A 22,932-nucleotide genomic window follows, 5' to 3' on the forward strand; every position below is an offset into this window, starting at 1 on the left:
TCCCGGCGAGCCCCGCGCCCAGCCCGCACGCCGAGGCCGTTCCGCCGCCCTACAAATAGAGGCACCCGAACCCCTGGGAACCCTAACCCTAAACCCCCAGCACCGTTGAACCCCTAGCACCCCTGCCGCCTGCTCCGCCGCACCGCACCTCCTGCTCCGCCGCGGACCCGCTGCTCCGGTGCATCTCAGCTCCGGCCAAGGCCCGCAGTAGCTCCGCCTCGCCGCCAGGAAGCTTTCCGATGCTTCTACCTCGACCCCGAGCCCTGCCTGTGCCGGAATTGAACCCGAAGCCGCCGCCGGTGAGATGCTCCACCCTCGCGATTCCTCACCGCCGGTAATCCCCGGACCCCCCTAACCCCCGTGGCACCTTCGCAGGACCTCCACGCGTTGATCCATGGTGACCAGGAGCTCAGGGACCCTCGGCAACAGCCTTTCCCACGAACCCCGACCGCCTCCGTCGCCTGCCCATCGTTGACGATCACCCCCCGCTGCATCTAAGGCCACCTCAAGCCCTCGGTGAGCACCACATCATTCCCCTGGCCGTCTTGCGCTAGTTGTTTTAGACCCAAACCCGCTCCTGCGGCCGGAACGCGAGCGCCGGCGACACACCGCCATGCCGAACCGCCCCCATCGTCGTGCGCGCCACCTGAGCCCTCCCCGAGCCCCGTAGTAGCCCTAGGTGGATCACACATGCCGCACTGATCACGCCGACCCAAACTCGACTTGTTTTGACCCTCAGAGCGCCGTTTATGGCGAATTCTAGCGAGCCCGAGCTGCGCCGCCGCGGGTTAGGTCACCGGCGACCAAGCGCCGCTGCCCCGCGCGCCCAAACCTCGTGAGCCGCCAGATCCAGATCCGAGCGTCCGGATCCAAAGATACCGGTTCGGCCTGGTCCTTTTGTTAAAGAGCCCCTGGGTTTAGTTGAAACAACCCGCAGTCCACACCTATTTAAAAGAAATTCCATCTAGGTCCTGTTTTTAGCGCCGTTGAGCTTTCTGGAAATTGGGTCCGCCGTCCATGCCTTGTGTTTTCACAAGTTAGACCCCAGATCTAGCCTTTAATTACGTCTAGGTCCTTGGTTTTTGCCCAGAACCCCCCTGGAAGTTCTGTTTTCTCGCAGAAAAGCCCCTGGACCTTGTTTTAGCTCTAGATTTCGCGTCTTAACTCCGTTTTAGGTGGTTTTCACGCTCACGCGATCGTTGTAACACGTAGAACAGTTCTACCATAGTTTTGTGTGCTGTTTTCATGTAATGTTGTACTGTTTCTTATCTTTTGTCCTTATTTGCATGTATGTGTATGTGCTGGACCATGTTTTGGCGTTGCGATCGTGAGTAGACGCTGAGCCTTTTGATGAGTACCAGGAGCCCCTTTCTGCAGAGCAGTTTGAGCAGCAGCAGGAGAACTTTGAGGAAGGCAAGTATAACATAAATATCCCATCACTTTTAAGTACAATTTCAAACTGCATTTTAATACTGTATGCCTATAAGGACTTCCTAGCCACTTTATCCTTTATATATGTACCTTGGGTTGCATTATGGTTAGTTGTGCTAGGTGCTGCGCTCTCACATATAACGGTCCTTTTAATTAAACTTGATTAATGGTGATATGCAACTTGATCCTGAGAGTGGCCCTCTGTGCTGTGTGCTTGAGCGGCTCACGTCTCGTTAAAATATGTTTTTGGTAGAAACATGGTTTAGGGGGCCAGCACGGTGCTTAGTACTTGGTTGGCCACTCTCCATAAGGACCGGTTCATAGAGCGACAACCTGGGACAACCGCGCAGCCACAAGACTGGAATGGGACGGTCTTGACTTACTAATTAGGCCATTTTGGTTTGGGAGTAACTTACCTGTGGGGCAAGAGGGGTGGTAAGCTTCTATGGCCCTCGCGCTACGAGGCTTGGTCTGTGCTGTGTGCTTGTACCCCCTCGAGGCTTGCTCTATAGTCGCTGATCTAGAAACCTTAGCGGTTACACCTTACCAACGTTTCCTTTGTAACGGTCTCGTAGTGTGCTTGCTAGTCATCTCATCTAAGGAAGTGTGATGAACAACTAGCGTAGCTCGCGACTTGTGGGTAAAGTTGTGCAACCTCTCGAGAGTGTAAAACTGGTATACTAGCCGTGCTCACGGTCATGAGCGGCCCGGATCCTCCGTCTGATTAGTGGGTTTTATCTTGGTGGTTTGGCTTGGTTTTCAGTAGTATCGTGTTTAAATTTGATTAATTATTATGTAACTTGGGTTATGGTAATTCATCCACTTGTAGTAAATAGCTTTAATAAAATTTGCCAAGATTAAAAGCTAATGCAGTTGAGTCATCTAACCTTAGAGCCTCATAAGTCGTGTTATACTTGTTGAGTACAAGTTGTGTACTCACACTTGCCTCTTCCTCTCTTCTGTTCTCTTTGGGATATCTTCGACTGCTGCTTTGTACCAGGCGACGTGGAGGACTACATCCGTGGACTCGACGATTTCTAGGCGTTTGTCTCCCAGCCGACGTCCCTGTGGCGCCCTGTTCTTCATGTATTTATTTTACGCTTCCGCATTCCTTGAACTGATTCTTGATTCAGTTGTAATAAAGATATTCATTTATAATTTATACGCTTTTATTTCGAGATACGTGTTGTGATATCTTGATGATTCTGTTGTACATATGTGTGACTTGATCCTGGCATATATATGATTGCTCGATTTATGTTCTTATAAATCGGGTGTGACAGAATTGGTATCAGAGCCGTGTCGACTGTAGGACGAAGCCTAGATAGAACTGGTCGAAGTTAGGACTTTTTTTCCCTGCCTTGCTTCCGCAAAACTCACACATTCATTTCTGCTTCTATTCCTTGAGCCTTAAACCTCGATTTGCTAATTATCTCTTGCATTTTCCGAGAATTAGTTTGATATTTCCCGTAGATGTTGACCCACAATTTTTTGTCTGTCCTCATAAGCCTAGGATGCCTTGCAAAAAAAATATATATATATACGCTAGAATGCCTGTTTGTGTAGTCGAGTGGTGTGATAAACTCGACTAATGCTTGGATATTGAATGTTTGTGATTGTGCAAAATGCTTGATTTGGATTTTTGGTTGATTGCATAGCTTAGAAGTTAAACTTGCTCATGCAAATCGACTTTAATACAAACTCGAATTAAGTAATAATAAAAAAATGAGATAGATCGTTGGGAGTAAAATCATACACTCTTTACTCTCTACTTTATCCTGTTAGAGTTTTCTTTCCGTAATCGTACAATATCTGTCCCTTATCGATTTCTTACCGCTGTAAACAGATGGTGAACACCAGGAGCACTGGCACCGGTTCTGGCCAGCAGGGGCAGAACAACCAGAGTACCGGCCAGCCGACGCCGATGCTGATGCCTCCACCTCTGACTCCGGAGCAGTTCTTTCAGCTCCAGATGCAGATGATGGCCACCCTGAACAACACTGTTCAAGCTCTGTAGCAGATCCACACTCAGCCGCCACCTCCTCCACCGCAGCAGCCCCGCGACAGGCGTGCGGATTTTCTAAGGGGTCACTCGCCGACGTTCTCCCATGCGGCTGATCCACTCCAGGCTGACGACTGGCTTCATTCAGTGGAGCGCCAGTTGGATGTCGCTCAGTGCGATGACTGGGAGTGAGTCCTGTATGTAGCAGGGCAGCTGCGAGGCTCAGCTCTCGATTGGTGGGAGTCTTACCCAGCTCAGGACCGCGACGACCTCACTTGGGTCCAGTTCCGGGAGCGTTTCAGGAACCACCACATCCCTGCTAGAGTGATGAAGATGAAGCACAAGGAATTCCTTGCGTTTAAGCAGGTAAATTAGATTAAATTCTTTCCGCAATCTCTTTTTGAGCTCAAGCCCACCCTTGTTTATCTTCGTGAAATTGGAAATGCTGAGTAATTTCCGTTCTCTTTTTTCCGATGTTTATCGTTTCAGGGAGCTATGACGGTGACCGAGTACCGTGACCGTTTCTTCCAGCTCGCTCGCTATGCCCCCGCTGAGGTCGCCAATGATGGCGATAAGCAGGAGCACTTCAGGGAGGGACTGGATGATCACCTGGAGTACGCGCTCATGAACCACCGCTTCGACAATTTCAACCAACTGGTTGATGCTGCCCTCAACACCGAGCGCAAACGCTGGGAGATTGAGGACAAGAAGAGGAAGATGGGTCCTGCTGCGTCTGGCAGCAACACTCGGCCTCGGTACCAGTACCCACAGCAGCAGCAGCAGAGGCAGATCTAGCAGTACCAGCAGCGACAGCAGCAGTACCCCGCCTCATTCTCAGCAGCAGCAGCCGGCGGGACAGGGCCTGAGGCTTCCAGCACCTCCGGCACACTCTGCTCCACCAGCCCCACCAGCTCCGCGGCAAGGACTGCCTACTCCTCCTGCCGGGTAGGAGCCTCCAGCACTCCCACGCGTGTGCTTTCACTGTGGCGAGCTGGGACACTACGCCAACGTCTGTCCCCGGAAGGCGCAGTCTGGACAGCAGGGGCGCCCAGCTCAGCCCAAGGCAACATCTCAGGGCAGGGTGAACCACGTGACGGCCGAGTCAGCGACCGAGGCTCCCAACGTGGTTATTGGTACGTTCATGGTTAATACCCACCCTGCTACAGTTCTTTTCGATACTGGTGCTATGCATTCGTTTGTTACTCGGTCATTTGCTGAGAAACATCGTATACCGATATCCTGCATGAGGACCCCTATGGTAGTTACTATGCCTGGAGGCAAGATCCATACCTGCTCTATCTGTTCCAGGATTAGTTTGATCATAAGGGGGGTAGAGTTTCGCACCGGGCTTATCGTTATTGACTCGGTGGGTATTGATGTGATCTTGGGAATGGAGACCCTTGTTAGATGGGGTGTCAAGATTGATTGTGCTCAGAGGATTGTCCATTTGTCAGCACCGGATGGACAGGAAGTCACAGTCAGTACTTCGGAGCCTTCTGGAATTCTTTGTCAGATGGAGGCTAGACCCACGGATGGTATTCGCGTGGTGTCCGAATTCCCGGATGTCTTTCCGGATGATTTGCCAGGTATGCCGCCTGATCGTGACATTGAGTTCTCAATTGATCTCTTGCCTGGCACAGCTCCTATTGCTAAGCGGCCCTATCGTATGGCACCCGTTGAGCATGAGGAAGTTAAGAAGACTATCGACGAGTTACTAGCCAAGGGCTATATTCGTCGCAGTTTCTCTCCTTGGGCTTTTCCTGTATTGCTTCTAGAGAAGAAGGATGGCGCGAAGAGAATGTGCGTCAATTATCGGGATCTGAATGCAGTCACCATCAAGAATAAGCATCCATTGCCCCGTATTGAGGATCTGTTTGATCAGCTTCAGGGTGCTTGTGTATTCTCAAAGATTGATCTGCGTTCGGGTTATCATCAGCTGAAGATTCATCCCGAGGATATCCCGAAGACGGCATTCACCTGCAAGTATGGGCTATACGAGTATACGGTCATGTCCTTCGGCTTGACCAATGCTCCGGCTTTCTTCATGCATCTGATGAACAAGGTTTTCATGGATTATCTGGACACATTTGTGGTGATATTCATTGATGATATCCTGGTATATTCCAAGTCAGAGGCAGAGCATGAGAAACATCTGAGGCTCGTGTTACAGAGGCTCAGAGAGCAGAAGCTGTATGCCAAGCTCAGCAAGTGCGAATTCAGGATTGACGAGGTTCCGTTCCTCGGTCATGTCATCTCCAAGGGAGGTATTGCTGTGGACCCCGTAAGGTGAGGGATGTACTGGACTGGGTGGTACCGCAGACAGTGAAGGAAGTCCGCTCTTTTCTGGGCTTAGCAGGATATTACCGGAGGTTCATTGAGAATTTCTCCAAGATTGTGAAGCCTTTGACTTCCTTGCTAGAGAAGGGTGTGGATTTCTCTTGGACTGATGAGCATCAGAAGGCTTTTGAGGAGTTGAAGAAGAGGTTGACTACGGCGCCAGTCCTTACTCTGCCAGACCAGAGCAAGAGGTTCACAGTGTATTGTGATGCTTCGAGGGATGGTCTTGGTTGCATCCTGATGCAGGAAGGCAGAGTGATTGCTTATGCTTCACGGCAGTTGCGCCGGCATGAGCTGAATTACCCCACTCATGATCTGGAGTTAGCCGCAGTTGTGCATGCTCTGAAGATATGAAGGCATTACTTGTATGGGCAGAGGTGTGACATTTACACCGATCACAAGAGCCACAAATACATTTTCACTCAGAGTGAGCTGAACATGCGGCAGAGAAGATGGCTAGAGTTGGTCAAAGATTATGACCTGGAGATTCACTATCATCCGGGCAAGGCCAATGTTGTAGCAGATGCTCTGAGCAGGAAGAGCTATGTTAACATGGCCATGGCTTTTCAGATGCCTCAGGAGTTATGCGAGGAGTTTGAGCAGTTGAGTCTGGGTTTCTTACATCACACCTCGAGTGCATCATTCGAGGCAGAACCCACTCTAGAGACAGAGATCCGGCAGCATCAGAAAGATGATAAGAAGCTACAGAAGATCCGTGAACTGATCAAGATTGGCAAAGCACCTCATTTCAGAGAGGATGATCAGGGTACCTTGTGGTACAAGGGCCGGATATGTGTGCCAGATGTGAAGGATCTCAGGAAGCTGATCTTGAGTGAGGCTCATGAAACGCGTATTCCATTCATCCAGGCAGCACAAAGATGTATTATGATCTCAAGGAACGGTTCTGGTGGTATGGAATGAAGCGTTCCGTTGCGGAGTACGTGGCTATCTGTGACACCTGTCAGCGTGTCAAGGCAGAGCATCAGAGACCCGCAGGTTTATTGCAGCCATTGAAGATTCCAGAGTGGAAATGGGAAGAGATCACTATGGACTTCATTGTTGGGTTGCCTCGTACTCAGAGAGGGTACAACTCCATATGGTTAGTAGTGGATCGGTTGACGAAGGTTGCCCACTTCATCCCAGTGAACACTACTTACTCCGGTGCCAGACTCGCAGAGTTGTACATCTCCAGGATCGTCTGTCTGCATGGTGTTCCAAAGAAGATCATATCTGATCGAGGATCTCAGTTCACTTCACGGTTTTGGGAGCAGTTGCATGATTCGTTGGATACGAAGCTACGCTTCAGTACCGCGTATCATCCTCAGACAGATGGGCAGACAGAGAGAACCAACCAAGTGTTGGAGGATATGCTTCGAGCCTGTGCTATTCAGTATGGTAGCAGCTGGGATAAATGCCTGCCGTATGCAGAGTTTTCATACAACAACAGCTATCAGGCCAGTCTGAAGAAATCTCCTTTCGAGGCCCTGTATGGTCGAAAGTGCAGAACTCCATTGTATTGGGATCAGATGGGCGAGAGGTAGGTATTTGGTCCGGATATTGTTGAAGAGGCAGAACAGCTGGTACAGCAGGTGCGAGAGAACCTGAGGGTCGCACAGACTCGTCAGAAGAGCTACGCGGATGTCCGTTGTCGAGATTTGACCTTTGCAGTGGGTGATCATATGTACCTGATGGTCTCGCAGATGAGAGGAATTCGCAGGTTTAATGTGAAGGGGAAGTTAGCCCCTAGATACATTGGTTCGTTCAAGGTGTTGGAACGGAAAGGTGAGGTGGCGTATCATTTGGAGTTACCTCCTAGTCTCTCAGGAGTGCATGATGTCTTCCATGTATCTCAGCTGAAGAAGTGCTTGAGGGTGCCAGAAGAACAAGCACCGTTGGAATGGTTAGATGTGCAGGAAGATCTGACCTGCATCGAGCATCCGGTGAAGATTCTGGAGACGTCTGAGAGAGTTACCAGAAACAAGAAGATCATGATGTGCCGTGTTCAGTGGAGCCACCACACGGAGGATGAGGCTACTTGGGAGCAAGAAGATGAGCTGAGGAAGACATATCCTGATCTCTTTGCTAGCTAGCCTATTCGAATCTCGGGACGAGATTCCTGTAAGGGGGGTAGGTTTGTAACACCCTAATGTAAATTTCCAAATTTTTAATGAATTTATTTTGGCTTAAATACAATTTCTAAGGTTTTTCTTGATTTATCTTTCAGTTAAATTAAATTTATACCACAAGAAATTGAAATTTATTCTAGGAACAACATGTTTGTGCATTCATGCTGGTGCATTTCTTTTGTTTGCTTGAATAGTTGAGGTTGAATTCAAATCCATTTGAATTCAAATGGATTTTAGTTTGGAAATCAGGAAAAGAAATAGAAAAGGGAAAGGAAAGAGAGAGGAGGAGCTAGCCCAACAGCAGCCCGGCCTGCTCTCCTCCTCCTCCCCTTGGGCCGGCCCTTTCCCTCCCTGGCAGCCCATTCCCCCTCTCTCCTCTTCCTCCTTCTCCCCGCGTGGGCCACGCCCGGCCCAGTTTTCCCCTGTCCCCAGCCCGAGTGCGCCCTCTCCCTCTCTCTCTGACCGGCTGTCCCCGCCTGCCAGCGCCCCGTCTTCCCCCCTTCTCCCTCTCTTCCCCAACGCACACTGGCCGCCCGAGAATCCCGGCGAGCCCCGCGCCCGGCCCGCACGCCGAGGCCATTCCGCCGCCCTACAAATAGAGACACCCGAACCCCTGGGAACCCTAACCCTAAACCCCCGGCGCCGTTGAACCCCTAGCACCCCTGCTGCCTGCTCCGCCGCGGACCCGCTGCTCCGGTGCATCTCAGCTCTGGCCCAGGTCCGCAGTAGCTCCGCCTCGCCGCCAGGAAGCTTTCCGAAGCTTCTCCCTCAACCCCGAGCCCTGCCCATGCCGGAATTGAACTCGAAGCCGCCGCCGGTGAGATGCTCCGCCCTCGAGATTCCTCACCGCCGGTAATCCCCGGACCCCCCTAACCCCCGTGGCACCTTCGCAGGACCTCCACGCGTTGATCCACGGTGACCAGGAGCTCAGGGACCCTCGGCAACAGCCTTTCCCACGAACCCCGACCACCTCCGCCGCCTGCCCGTCGTCGACGATCACCCCCCACCGCATCTAAGGCCGCCTCAAGCCCTCGGTGAGCACCACATCATTCCCCTGGTCGTCTTGCGCTAGTTGTTGTAGACCCAAACCCGCTCCTACGGCCGGAACGCGAGCGCCGGCGACACGCCGCCGTGCCGAACCGCCCCCGTCATCGTGCGCGCCGCCTGAGCCCTCCCCAAGCCCTGCAGTGGATCACACATGCCGCACTGATGACGCCCGACCCAAACTCGAGTTGTTTTGACCCCCGGAGCGCCATTTATGGCGAATTCCAGCGAGCCCGAGCTGCGCCGCCGAGGGTTAGGTCGCCGGCGACCAAGCGCCGCCGCCCCGCGCGCCCAAACCTCGTGAGCCGCCAGATCCAGATCCGAGCGTCCGGATCCGAAGATACCAGTTCAGCCTGGTCCTTTTGTTAAAGAGCCCCTGGGTTTAGTTGAAACCAACCCGCAGTCCACACCTATTCAAAAGAAATTCCAACTAGGACCTGTTTTTAGCGCCGGAGCCCCCTGAGCTTTCTGGAAATTGGGTCCGCTGTCCATGCCTTGTGTTTTCACGAGTTAGACCCCAAATCTAGCCTTTAATTATGTCTAGGTCCCTAGTTTTTGCCCAGAACCCCCCTGGAAGTTCTGTTTTCTCGCAGAAAAGCCCCTGGACCTTGTTTTAGCTCTAGATTTCGCGTCTTAGCTCCGTTTTAGGTGGTTTTCGCGCTCACGCGATCGTTGTAACGCGTAGAATAGTTCTACCATAGTTTTGTGTGCTATTTTCATGTAATGTTGTACTGTTTCTTATCTTTTGTCCTTATTTGCATGTATGTGTATGTGCTGGACCATGTTTTGGCGTTGCGATCGTGAGTAGACGCTTAGCATTTGGACGAGTACCAGGAGCCCCTTTCTGCAGAGCAGTTTGAGTAGCAGCAGGAGAACTTTGAGGAAGGCAAGTATAACATGAACATCCCATCACTTTTAAGTATAATTTCATACTGCATTTTAATACTGTATGCCTATAAGGACTTCCTAGCCACTTTATCCTTTATATATGTACTTTGGGTTGCATTATGGTTAGTTGTGCTAGGTGCTGCGCTCTCACACATCCTGGTCCTTTTAATTAAACTTGATTATGGTTACATGCAACTTGATCCTGAGAGTGGCCCTCTGTGCTGTGTGCTTGAGCGGCTCACGTCTCGTTAAAATATGTTTTTGTTAGAAACATGGTTTAGGGGGCCAGCACGGTGCTTAGTGCTTGGTTGGCCACTCTCCATAAGGACCGATTCATAGAGTGACAACCTGGGACAACCGCGCAACCACAAGACTGGAATGGGACGGTTTTGACTTACTAATTAGGTCATTTTGGTTTGGGAGTAACTTACCTGTGGGGCAAGAGGGGTGGTAAGCTTCTATGGCCCTCGCGCTACGAGGCTTGGTCTGTGCTGTGTGCTTGTACCCCCTCGAGGCTTGCTCTATATTCGCTAATCCAGAAACCTTAGCGGTTACACCTTACCAACGTGTCCTTTGTAACGGTCTCGTAGTGTGCTTGCTAGTCATCTCACCTAAGGAAGTGTGATGAACAACTAGCGTAGCTCGCGACTTGTGGGTAAAGTTGTGCAACCTCTTGTAACACCCTAATGTAATTTCCCCCATATTTTAAGGAATTTATTTGGGCTTAAATAAAATTTTCAGGGTTTTCCCTAGTTTATCTCGCATTTAAAGTAATTTTATAACACAAAGAATTAAAATTTATTTTAGGTTCAACATATTTGTGCATTCATGCTGGTGCATAAGTTGTTTTTGGTTGAGTGCATATGAGTTGAATTCAAATTTGAGTTGAATTCAAATAGAATTGAGTTGGGTTGATAAAGAAAAGGGAAGCAGCAGGAAAGTAGGTCAGTCATTCCTTCCTTTCTCAGTAATTCCTTTCCTTTCTCTGTCATTCTCTCCTTTCTCAGTAATTCCTTTCCTTTCTCAGTCATTCCTTTCCTTTCTCAGTCATTCCCTCAGCCTGACCCCACCTGTCGGCCCCTTCCCCCTCTCCTCCTTCTTCCCCGGCGCTCAACTTCCCCCGAGATCTCCGGCGAGCTTCCTTATCCGGTCCCGCACGCCCAGGGCAGCGCCGCCGCCCTACAAGAGGGAACCCCCTGCGCCCTGGTACCCAGAACCCTAACCTCAGCCCTGCAACCCCGGAGACCCTAGCGCCGCCGCCCCCTTTTCTTCCTCCGCCCGGTCACCTCGGCCTCGCCGTGGTCAGGCCACTCCACCGCGCCCCGGTCCCCTGCAACCCCCGTGTCCTCTCTCTCTCACCATCTAGAAGCTTCCTGAGGCCCGCAATCTCACCCCGGGCCTCTGCATCACCGGGATTTCGCGAAGAGACCGCCGCCGGTGAGCTGTGCCGCCCCCGCAATCCGCCGTCGCCGGAGATCCCCGGACGTCCCTAATCTCTCTGGCACCTTCGCAGGACCTTCGCGTGTCGAACCGAGGCAACCCGACGCTCGGAGAGCGCCCGCAGCCGCTTTCCCCACGAGCGCCGCCTGTCTCTGTCCGTGCTCCATCGCCGCCGTCGTCGCCAGCACCCCTGCACCGCCCCCCAGTCGATCTAAACCCCTCGTTGAGTTTCGCCCCCTCTCCCTGGTCCTTTTGCACCAGATGTCGTAGCCTTTAGCTACCCGTAGCGCCCGGAACGCCGCTCGCCGGCGTTGTCCGCCGTCCCGAGCCGCCTTCGCCGTCGTTCCACCCTAACAGAGCTCGAATCCACCCCCACAAGTGACCAGCTAGGTTCCCTGTATCGTGCTGAGTCTCCTGGGCTTGACCTCGTCGTGAATCATCCCCAGGAACGCGAGATAGCGTGTCTCCGGCGACCCCTCCTCGCCGCCGGCCGCGTTCCGTCTGATCGGACCAGTCCGAACCGCACTGTCCAGATCGGACCAGTCCGAACTCCGCTGTTCAGATCGGACCGTCCGAACCGGAGTGCGTCTGAACCGTTCGATTTAGATCCAACCGCCCAGATTAGAAGCCGCGTACCGCTTCAGCCTGGCCATTTTGTTAAAGAGCCCCTGCGCTTTTCAAGAATCAACCCGCAGTCCACTACAGTTCAATAACAATTGCAGTTTAGCCCTATTTCTTGCACCGAAGCCCTTGATCTTTATAGAATTTGAACCCGCAGTCCAAGCCCTGTATTTTCACGTGTTAGCCCCTGCGTTTAGCCTTTAATTACGTTTAGGTTCCTGGTTTTTGTCCAGAACCCCTTGGAAGTTCTGTTTTCTTACAGTTTAGTCCCTGGACCTTGTTTTAGCCCTAGATTTTGCGTTTTAGCTCCGTTTTAAGCGCTCTTTATGTCCACGCGATCGTTGTAACGCGTAGAATCGTTCTAGGCCACTTTTATGTGCTGTTCCATTGTATTGATGTACTGTTTCTTATGTTTTGCTATTGTTTGCATGTGTGTGCATGTGTGGCCCATGTATTGCTGTTACGATCGTGAGTAGACGTCGAGCCACCGGAGCAGTACCAGGAGCAGCCATCTTCCGAGCAGTTCGAGCAGCAGCCGGGAGAGTACGGGGAAGGCAAGTATAACATGAACCTCCTATCACTTTTAAATACAATTTCATACTGCATTTTAATTCTGCATACCTATAAGGACTTCCTAGCCACCTTTATATCCTTATATATATCCTATGGGTTGCATTTTGGTTAGTTGTGCTAGGTTGCTGCGCTATAACAAATCTTGGTCCTTTTTAATTAATTTGATTAATGGTCTTATGCAACTTAATTCTGGAGCCGACCCTCTGTGCTGTGTGCTTGAGTGGTTTGTGCGTCCTTAAAAGATGTTTTTGTTAGAAACATGGTTTAGAGGGCCAGCACGGTGCTTAGTGCTTGGTTGGCCACTCTCCATAAGGACCGGTTCATAGAGCGACAACCTGGGATAACCGCGCAACCACAAGACTGGAATGGGACGGTCTTGACTTACTAATTAGGTCGTGTTGGTTCGGGAGTAACTTACCTGCGTGGGCAAGAGGGGTGGTAAGCTTCAATGGTCCCTGCTCCTCCGGCTTGGTCTGTGCTGTGTGTCTTGTACCCCCGGAGGTGGGCCCCATCGTCGCTGATCCAGAATCCTTAGCGGCTACACCTTACCAATGTGATCCTTTGTAACGGTCTCGTAGTGTGCTTGCTAGCCATCTCACCTAAGGAAGTGTGATGAACAACTAGCGTAGCCCACGACTTGTGGGTAAAGTTGTGCAACCTCTCGAGAGTGTAAAACTGATATATCAGCTGTGCTCACAGTCATGAGCGGCCCAGATCCTCCGTCTGATTAGTGGGGTTATCAACCTTTGACGGGGGAGATTCCCCGGGTGGTTTTGGTTTGGATGGTTCTCAGTAGTTCTTAATTAATATTGATTAATTTATTATGCAATTGGGTTTATGGTAATTCATCCACTTGTAGTGAATAGCTTCAATAAAAATTGCCAAGATTAAAAGCTAATGCAGTTGAGTCAGCTAACCTTAGAGCCTCATGCTCGTATTATACTTGTTGAGTACGAGTTTGTACTCACACTTGCCTCTCTACTCTTCTGTTCTATTTCGGATATCTTCGACTGCTGCTCAGTGCCCGGCAACGTGGAGGACTACGTCAGCGGCTTCGACGACTTCTAGGCGTTTGTCTCCCAGTCGACGTCCCTGTGGCGCCCAGCTCTTCATGTATTCATTTTACGCTTCCGCATTCCTTGAACTGATTCTTGATTCAGTTGTAATAAAGATATTCATTTATTAATTTATACGCTTTTATTCGTGACATGTGTTGTGATATCTTGATAATCTGTTGTATATATGCGTGACTTGATCCTGGCGCATATATGATTGCTCGATTTATGTTCTTATAAATCGGGTGTGACAGATTGGTATCAGAGCCGTGTTGACTGTAGGACGAAGCCTAGATAGAACTGGTCGAGGTTAGGACTTCTTTTCGCTTGCCTTGCTTCCGCAAATCTTCAAACATCATTGTTTCTGCTTCTATTCCTTGAGTCTTAAGCCCTAGATCTGCTATCTCTCCTGTCTTTTCTGGGAAATAGCTTGAGCTTCCCGTAGACGTTGGCCTGAGTCGCCTAACCCTGTAATTTATAAGTTTAGGTTGTCCCGATAAAAAAAATACGCTAGAACGAGTGTGTTAGTCGAGTAGTGTGGAAAACTCGACTAAGTTGTAAATATTGAATGTTTGTTATTGTGCAAATGTTTGATTTGGATTTTTGGTTGATTGCATAGTCTAGTAGTTAAACTTGTTCATGCAAATCGACCCTAACCCAACTTGAACTAAAAAATAAAAAATTGAGTTAGAACGTTGGGGGTAAAACCTATATTCCTTTCTTTCTGTCGTATCCTTCTGAAGTCTCATTTCCGCAGCTGCACGATATCTTACTCTCATAAAATTTCGTTGTTGCAATCAGATGGTGAACACCAGGCGCACCGGTTCCGGTTCTGACCAGCAGGAGCAGAACAACCAGGGTACCGGTCAGCCGCTACCGATGCCGCCACCACTGACCCCGGAGCAGTTCTTCCAGCTCCAGATGCAGATGACGGCGACCCTGAACAATACTGTTCAGGCTCTTCAGCACATCCATGCCCAGCCCCCACCTCCACCGCCGCCTCAGCCCCGTGATCGGCGTGCGGACTTTCTAAGAGGTCATCCTCCGACCTTCTCTCACGCCACGGATCCACTCCAGGCGGACGACTGGCTTCGTTCGGTGGAGCGCCAGTTGGTTGTTGCGCAGTGCGACGACCGAGAGCGGGTTCTGTACGCAGCAGGGCAGCTGCGAGGTTCCGCTCTTGACTGGTGGGAGTCCTACCCAGCTCGGGATCGTGATGCTCTCACATGGGACCAGTTCCGTGAGCGTTTCAGGAACCATCACATTCCTGAGGGCATAATGAAGATGAAGCAGAAGGAGTTCCGTGCCCTTAAGCAGGTAAATTTGAATGCAATTCTCGGCAATTTCTTTTGAGCTTGATCTATCCTTGATTTCTTTCGTAAACCCGATCGGTTGAGCGATTTCTATACTTGTTGTCTGTGTTCGTTATTTCAGGGATCGATGACGGTGATGGAGTACCGTGACCGCTTCCTTCAGCTTGCCCGCTACGCCCCTGCGGATGTCGCTCGTGATAGCGATAAGCAGGAGTACTTCAAGGAGGGACTGGATGATCGCATCCAGTATGCGCTGCTGAACCACCGCTTCGACAACTTCAACCAGCTGGTTGATGCTGCCCTCAACACCGAGCGTAAGCGCCGGGAGATTGAGGATAAGAAGAGGAAGATGGCTCCATCCTCTTCGGGCAGCAACACTCGTCCCCGCTATCAGCATCCTCAGCAGCAGTAGCAGAGGCCGCTCCAGTAATACCAGCAGCGGCAGCAGTTTCCGCCTCGTCCTCAGCAGCAGCAGCAGGCGGGACAGGGTCAGAGGCTTCCAGCGCCTCCGGCTCCGCCAGCTCAGAGGCAGGGAGCGCCCACTCTTCCTCCTGGGCAGCAGGCCGCTGCAGTTCCTCGAGTATGCTTCCACTGCGGCGAGCCGGGGCACTACGCCAACGTCTGCCCTCGGAAGGCGCAGGCAGGACAGCAGGGGCGTGCAGCTCAGCCCAAGGCCCCAGCTCAGGGCAGGGTGAACCACGTGACGGCCGAGTCAGCGGCCGAAGCTCCTAACGTGGTGATTGGTACGTTCATGGTCAACACCCACCCTGCTACAGTGCTTTTTGATACTGGTGCTACACATTCTTTCATCACCCAGTCTTTTGTTGAGCATCATGGTATTCCTACTAGCACATTAAAGAGGTGCATGTTAGTATCTTCACCGGGAGGACAGTTAAGGTCTCATGTCTTCTGTCCCAGAGTCAGTGTGGCCATAAGGGGGGTAGATTTCAGTGCGAATCTGATGGTGCTAGACTCCAAGGGCATTGATGTGATCCTCGGGATGGAGACTCTTGCTAGGTGGGGAGTCCGGATAGATTGTGCTCAGAGGACTGTTCTTCTGTCAGCACCGGATGGTCAGGAGGTTACGGTTGGAGCTATAGAGCCTTCTGGATTTCTTCATCAGGTGGAGGCTCGACCCACGGATGGTATTCGCGCGGTGTCTGAATTCCCGGATGTCTTTCCGGACGATTTGCCAGGTATGCCGCCTGATCGCGACATTGAGTTTTCTATTGATCACTTGCCTGGCACAGCTCCTATTGCTAAGAGGCCCTATCGTATGGCACCTGTCGAGCATGAGGAGGTTAAGAAGACTGTCGACGAATTGCTAGCTAAGGGTTATATCCGTCGCAGTTTCTCTCCTTGGGCTTTTCCTATATTGCTGGTAGAGAAGAAGGATGGCGCGAAGAGAATGTGCGTCGATTATCGGGATCTGAATGCAGTCACTATCAAGAACAAGCATCCATTGCCCCGTATTGAGGATCTTTTTGATCAGCTTCAGGGTGCTTGTGTATTCTCGAAGATTGATCTGCGTTCGGGTTATCATCAGCTGAGGATTCGTTCTGAGGATATTCCGAAGACGGCATTCACTTGCAAGTATGGGCTATACGAGTATACGGTCATGTCCTTTGGCTTGACCAATGCTCCGGCTTTCTTCATGCATCTGATGAACAAGGTTTTCATGGATTATCTGGACACCTTTGTGGTGATATTCATCGATGATATCCTGATATATTCCAAGTCAGAAGCAAAGCATGAGAAGCATCTGAGGCTTGTGTTGCAGAGGTTCAGAGAGCATAAGCTGTATGCCAAGCTCAGCAAGTGCGAGTTCTGGATTGACGAGGTTCCATTCCTCGGTCATGTTATCTCCAAGGGAGGTATTGCTGTGGACCCCGGAAAGGTGAAGGATGTGCTTGACTGGGTTGTACCACAGACGGTGAAGGAAGTCCGCTCTTTTCTAGGCTTAGCAGGTTATTATCGGAGGTTCATTGAGAATTTCTCCAAGATTGCGAAGCCTTTGACTTCCTTGCTAGGGAAGGGTGTGGATTTCTCTTGGACTGATGAGCGTCAGAAGGCCTTCGAGGAGCTGAAGAAGAGGTTGACTACGTCGCCAGTCCTTACTCTGCCAGACCAGAGCAAGAGGTTCACAGTGTATTGTGATGCTTCGAGGGATGGTCTTGGTTGCGTTCTGATGCAGGAAGGCAGAGTGATAGCTTATGCTTCGCGGCAGTTGCGCAGGCACGAGCTGAATTATCCCACTCATGATCTGGAGTTAGCTGCAGTTGTGCATGCTCTGAAGATATGGAGGCATTACTTGTTTGGGCAGAGGTGTGATATTTACACCGATCACAAGAGCCTCAAGTATATTTTCACTCAGAGTGAGTTGAATATGCGGCAGAGAAGATGGCTAGAGTTGGTCAAGGATTATGACCTGGAGATTCACTATCATCCGGGCAAGGCTAATGTTGTAGCAGATGCTCTGAGCAGGAAGAGCTATGTTAACATGGCCGTGGCTTTTCAGATGCCTCAGGAGTTATGCGAGGAGTTTGAGCAGTTGAGTCTGGGGTTCTTGCATCATACCTCGGGTACATCATTCGAGGCAGAACCCACTCTAGAGGCTGAGATCAGGCAGCATCAGAAGGAAGATCAGAAGCTGCAGGAGATTCATGAACTGCTCAAGGTTGGCAAGGCCCCTCATTTCAGAGAGGATGATCAGGGTACCTTGTGGTACAAGGGTCGTATATGTGTGTCGGATGTGAATGACCTCAGAAAGTTGATTCTGAGTGAGGCTCATGATACAGCATATTCTATCCATCCGGGCAGCACAAAGATGTATTACGACCTGAAGGAACGATTCTGGTGGTATGGAATGAAGCGTTCCGTTGCGGAATACGTGGCTATCTGTGACACTTGTCAGCGTGTCAAGGCAGAGCATCAGAGGCCAGCAGGTTTATTGCAGCCGCTGAAGATTCCAGAGTGGAAATGGGAGGAAATCACCATGGACTTCATTGTTGGCTTGCCTCGTACTCAGAAAGGGTACAACTCCATATGGGTAGTAGTGGACCGGTTGACGAAGGTTGCTCATTTTATTCCGGTGAACACTACTTACTCCGGTGCTAGACTCGCAGAGTTGTACATCTCCAGGATTGTATGTCTGCATGGTGTTCCTAAGAAGATCATATCTGATCGAGGATCTCAGTTCACTTCACGGTTCTGGGAGCAGTTGCATGATTCGTTGGATACGAAGCTGCGCTTCAGTACCGCTTATCATCCTCAGACAGATGGGCAGACAGAAAGAACCAACCAAGTGTTGGAGGATATGCTTCGAGCCTGTGCTATTCAGTATGGTACCAGCTGGGATAAATGCCTGCCGTATGCAGAGTTTTCTTATAATAACAGCTATCAGGCCAGTCTGAAGAAGTCTCCTTTCGAGGCCCTGTATGGTCGGAAGTGCAGGACTCCACTGTATTGGGATCAGATTGGCGAGAGGCAGGTGTTTGGTCCGGATATTGTTGAGGAGGCTGAACAGCTGGTACAGCAGGTGCGAGAGAATCTGAGGGTCGCTCAGACTCGTCAGAAGAGCTATGCGGATGTTCGTCGCCGAGATTTAACCTTCGCAGTGGGTGATCATGTATATCTGAAGGTCTCGCCGATGAGAGGAATCCGCAGGTTTAATGTAAGGGGAAAGCTAGCTCCTCGATACATTGGTCCGTTCAAGGTGCTGGAACGGAAGGGTGAGGTGGCGTATCATTTGGAGTTGCCACTCAATCTCTCGGGAGTGCACGATGTGTTTCACGTGTCTCAGCTGAAGAAGTGCTTGAGAGTGCCAGAAGAGCAAGCACCGCTAGAAGGGTTAGATGTGCAGGAGGATCTGACCTATATCGAGCATCCGGTGAAAATTCTGGAGATGTCTGAGAGAGTTACCAGAAACAAGAAGATCAAGATGTGCCGTGTTCAGTGGAGTCATCACACGGAGGATGAGGCTACTTGGGAGCGAGAAGATGAGTTGAGAAAGACATATCCCGATCTCTTTGCTAGCTAGCCTATTCGAATCTCGGGACGAGATTCCTGTAAGGGGGGTAGGTTTGTAACACCCTAATGTAATTTCCCCCATATTTTAAGGAATTTATTTGGGCTTAAATAAAATTTTCAGGGTTTTCCCTAGTTTATCTCGCATTTAAAGTAATTTTATAACACAAAGAATTAAAATTTATTTTAGGTTCAACATGTTTGTGCATTCATGCTGGTGCATAAGTTGTTTTTGGTTGAGTGCATATGAGTTGAATTCAAATTTGAGTTGAATTCAAATAGAATTGAGTTGGGTTGATAAAGAAAAGGGAAGCAGCAGGAAAGTAGGTCAGTCATTCCTTCCTTTCTCAGTAATTCCTTTCCTTTCTCTGTCATTCTCTCCTTTCTCAGTAATTCCTTTCCTTTCTCAGTCATTCCTTTCCTTTCTCAGTCGTTCCTTTCCTTTCTCAGTCATTCCCTCAGCCTGACCCCACCTGTCGGCCCCTTCCCCCTCTCCTCCTTCTTCCCCGGCGCTCAACTTCCCCCGAGATCTCCGGCGAGCTTCCTTATCCGGTCCCGCACGCCCAGGGCAGCGCCGCCGCCCTACAAGAGGGAACCCCCTGCGCCCTGGTACCCAGAACCCTAACCCCAGCCTTGCAACCCCGAAGACCCCAGCGCCGCCGCCCCCTTTTCTTCCTCCGCCCGGTCACCTCGGCCTCGCCGTGGTCAGGCCACTCCACCGCGCCCCGGTCCCCTGCAACCCCCGTGTCCTCTCTCTCTCTCACCATCTAGAAGCTTCCTGAGGCCCGCAATCTCACCCCGGGCCTCTGCATCACCGGGATTTCGCGAAGAGACCGCCGCCGGTGAGCTGTGCCGCCCCCGCAATCCGCCGTCGCCGGCGATCCCCGGACGTCCCTAATCTCTCTGGCACCTTCGCAGGACCTTCGCGTGTCGAACCGAGGCAACCCGACGCTCGGAGAGCGCCCGCAGCCGCTTTCCCCACGAGCGCCGCCTGTCTCTGTCCGTGCTCCATCGCCGCCGTCGTCGCCAGCACCCCAGCACCGCCCCCCAGTCGATCTAAACCCCTCGGTGAGTTTCGCCCCCTCTCCCTGGTCCTTTTGCACCAGATGTCGTAGCCTTTAGCTACCCGTAGCGCCCAGAACGCCGCTCGCCGGCATTGTCCGCCGTCCCGAGCCGCCTTCGCCGTCGTTCCACCCTAACAGAGCTCGAATCCACCCCCACAAGTGACCAGCTAGGTTCCCTGTATCGTGCTGAGTCTCCTGGGCTTGACCTCGTCGTGAATCATCCCCAGGAACGCGAGATAGCGTGTCTCCGGCGACCCCTCCTCGCCGCCGGCCGCGTTCCGTCTGATCGGACCAGTCCGAACCGCACTGTCCAGATCGGACCAGTCCGAACTCTGCTGTTCAGATCGGACCGTCCGAACCGGAGTGCGTCTGAATCGTTCGATTTAGATCCAACCGCCTAGATTAGAAGCCGCGTACCGCTTCAGCCTGGCCATTTTGTTAAAGAGCCCCTGCGCTTTTCAAGAATCAACCCGCAGTCCACTACAGTTCAATAATAATTGCAGTTTAGCCCTATTTCTTGCACCGAAGCCCTTGATCTTTATAGAATTTGAACCCGCAGTCCAAGCCCTGTATTTTCACGTGTTAGCCCCTGCGTTTAGCCTTTAATTACGTTTAGGTTCCTGGTTTTTGTCCAGAACCCCTTGGAAGTTCTGTTTTCTTACAGTTTAGTCCCTGGACCTTGTTTTAGCCCTAGATTTTGCGTTTTAGCTCCGTTTTAAGCGCTCTTTATGTCCACGCGATCGTTGTAATGCGTAGAATCATTCTAGGCCAGTTTTATGTGCTGTTCCATTGTATTGATGTACTGTTTCTTATGTTTTGCTATTGTTTGCATGTGTGTGCATGTGTGGCCCATGTATTGCTGTTACGATCGTGAGTAGACGTCGAGCCACCGGAGCAGTACCAGGAGCAGCCATCTTCCGAGCAGTTCGAGCAGCAGCCGGGAGAGTACGGGGAAGGCAAGTATAACATGAACCTCCTATCACTTTTAAATACAATTTCATACTGCATTTTAATTCTGCATACCTATAAGGACTTCCTAGCCACCTTTATATCCTTATATATATCCTATGGGTTGCATTTTGGTTAGTTGTGCTAGGTTGCTGCGCTATAACAAATCTTGGTCCTTTTTAATTAATTTGATTAATGGTCTTATGCAACTTAATTCTGGAGCCGACCCTCTGTGCTGTGTGCTTGAGTGGTTTGTGCGTCCTTAAAAGATGTTTTTGTTAGAAACATGGTTTAGGGGGCCAGCACGGTGCTTAGTGCTTGGTTGGCCACTCTCCATAAGGACCGGTTCATAGAGCGACAACCTGGGACAACCGCACAACCACAAGACTGGAATGGGACGGTCTTGACTTACTAATTAGGTCGTGTTGGTTCGGGAGTAACTTACCTGCGTGGGCAAGAGGGGTGGTAAGCTTCAATGGTCCCTGCTCCTCCGGCTTGGTCTGTGCTGTGTGTCTTGTACCCCCGGAGGTGGGCCCCATCGTCGCTGATCCAGAATCCTTAGCGGCTACACCTTACCAACGTGATCCTTTGTAACGGTCTCGTAGTGTGCTTGCTAGCCATCTCACCTAAGGAAGTGTGATGAACAACTAGCGTAGCCCACGACTTGTGGGTAAAGTTGTGCAACCTCTCGAGAGTGTAAAACTGATATATCAGCTGTGCTCACAGTCATGAGCGGCCCAGATCCTCCGTCTGATTAGTGGGGTTATCAACCTTTGACGAGGGAGATTCCCCGGGTGGTTTTGGTTTGGATGGTTCTCAGTAGTTCTTAATTAATATTGATTAATTTATTATGCAATTGGGTTTATGGTAATTCATCCACTTGTAGTGAATAGCTTCAATAAAAATTGCCAAGATTAAAAGCTAATGCAGTTGAGTCAGCTAACCTTAGAGCCTCATGCTCGTGTTATACTTGTTGAGTACGAGTTTGTACTCACACTTGCCTCTCTACTCTTCTGTTCTATTTCGGATATCTTCGACTGCTGCTCAGTGCCCGGCAACGTGGAGGACTACGTCAGCGGCTTCGACGACTTCTAGGCGTTTGTCTCCCAGTCGACGTCCCTGTGGCGCCCAGCTCTTCATGTATTCATTTTACGCTTCCGCATTCCTTGAACTGATTCTTGATTCAGTTGTAATAAAGATATTTATTTATTAATTTATACGCTTTTATTCGTGACATGTGTTGTGATATCTTGATAATCTGTTGTATATATGCGTGACTTGATCCTGCCGCATATATGATTGCTCGATTTATGTTCTTATAAATCGGGTGTGACACCTCTCGAGAGTGTAAAACTGGTATACTAGCCGTGCTCACGGTCATGAGCGGCCCGGATCCTCCGTCTGATTAGTGGGGTTTATCTTGGTGGTTTGGCTTGGTTTTCAGTAGTCTCATGTTTAAATTTGATTAATTATTATGTAACTTGGGTTATGGTAATTCATCCACTTGTAGTAAATAGCTTTAATAAAATTTGCCAAGATTAAAAGCTAATGCAGTTGAGTCATCTAACCTTAGAGCCTCATAATTCGTGTTATACTTGTTGAGTACAAGTTGTGTACTCACACTTGCCTCTTCCTCTCTTCTGTTCTCTTTGGGATATCTTCGACTGCTGCTCAGTACCAGGCGACGTGGAGGACTACATCAGTGGACTCGATGATTTCTAGGCGTTTGTCTCCCAGCCGACGTCCCTGCGGCGCCCTGTTCTTCATGTATTTATTTTACCCTTCCGCATTTCTTGAACTAATTCTTGATTCAGTTGTAATAAAGATATTCATTTATAATTTATACGCTTTTATTTCGAGATACGTGTTGTGATATCTTGATGATTCTGCTGTATATATGCGTGACTTGATCCTAGCGCATATATGATTGCTCGATTTATGTTCTTATAAATCGGGTGTGACAGCGCCACACCGGGGGTCGGACTCAACCTCGAGCTCGAGCCTAGCTTGAGGTCGGGGATGACCCTGGCGGGTGGGCCCTAGTGGTCAGTGGAAGAAGAGGAG

This window comes from Panicum hallii, chromosome 2, assembly GCF_002211085.1.
Source record: "Panicum hallii strain FIL2 chromosome 2, PHallii_v3.1, whole genome shotgun sequence".
NCBI classification, from domain to species: domain Eukaryota; kingdom Viridiplantae; phylum Streptophyta; class Magnoliopsida; order Poales; family Poaceae; genus Panicum; species Panicum hallii.